Source organism: Octopus bimaculoides, chromosome 21, assembly GCF_046866305.1.
Source record: "Octopus bimaculoides isolate indiv1 chromosome 21, ASM4686630v1, whole genome shotgun sequence".
NCBI classification, from domain to species: domain Eukaryota; kingdom Metazoa; phylum Mollusca; class Cephalopoda; order Octopoda; family Octopodidae; genus Octopus; species Octopus bimaculoides.
Genome location: NC_142948.1, coordinates 38820522 through 38822013, shown reverse-complemented (window position 1 = coordinate 38822013; position 1492 = coordinate 38820522).

Below are 1492 nucleotides of genomic sequence, written 5' to 3'. Positions count from 1 at the left end.
AGCAATTAGGATGTACCATGTACTACTATCCCTAAGAGAGCTCAATACGTTTGTACTGTAAAGATTTATTATGAGAATTGGAAGAGCTGAGCGCCTTTGCAGTGATGAGGACCTGTGATGTCTTTTCAGCTGGGAAATCTCTGAATGCAACACACACACACACACACACACACACACACACACACACACACACACACACATTTCCTTCACGCTTACAAATATTACGCACGTACATCCATACCTATGCATATACATATGTGTGTGTTTATGCATATACACACATTTATTTATCTGCTTGTATACATACACACATTATACATATATATAAAGATATCTAGCTCTATTCATCTCTCTCTCTCTCTCCATATGTCTGTCTGTCTATCTAGCAAAGTATTTTATTCTAGAGTAGCCTTACCATTTCCCCCTGAGCAGGTAACTCAATGGACACACACACACACACATGCCAGTTGTTCTAACGCAGGTAGCTTCTTCTTCTTCACGGTGAACATGGATGAACCGCCGTCACATTGCTCCACATGAGATACACTAACTAAAATATAACAGCGTTAGATCAATGTCACAAGGTTATATACGTTGTTACTTGGCTTCATGTCCTGTCATTTTTATCCTGCCTCCCTCTCTCTCTCTCTTTTACTTTCGCTTTCACTTTCTTATCCTCTCTTCTGTTTCTCTCTCTCTCTCTCTGCTTCTCTGTTTCTCTATTTCATCCTTGCTTTGGTTATTCCTATTTTCTTTTATTATCGTCAACTGACTTTTCCCGCTAAGTCTTCCTTCGTTTTATTATACATCTTCCCCCCCTCCATCTGGCTTCCTCTCTCTTCTCTATCTTACATACTCTCTCTGTTCCTCACACCCTCTGTCTTTGTCCTTCTGTTCTCTCTCGCTCTCACTCTTTTTCCTGTCTCTCTCCTTCTGTCTCTCTCTTTCCCAATGTTTCGTTCTCTTTCCATCTCTCTCTCTTTTATCTCTCTCACTCTCCTCCTTTCACTTTCACTTTTATTTTTTCTTTCCTCTCTCTCTACGCCCTCTCTAACACATTTTACTCGCAATCTCTTGTCTTACACTCTATCAGTCTCTGATAATTATCTCACCCTCTCTATCTTTCTCTCTCTTTCACTCACACTTTCTCCCTCTCTACATCTCCCTACGTCTTCGTCATTTTCTTCTTTTCCCACCGTGTCTTATACTTCACGTCCTCACTTCATTTCACTCTCCTTATATCGCTCTCTCTCTCTCTCTCTCATCCCCACTCTGTTTTAATTTTTCCTCCTCTCTCACTGCGATGTCCGCTACTCTCTTCCCTCTTACTCTCATTCCTTCTTATTTCCTACTCTCTCTCTCTCTCTCTCTCTATCTGTCTTACATTCCTTTACTTACCCCCCCCCCATTTCCATGTCCTTTCCTCCTCTTTTTCCTCTACATTTAACCCATATAAAGAAAGTGAAAGTAAAGAAGATAGATATCTTCTTTA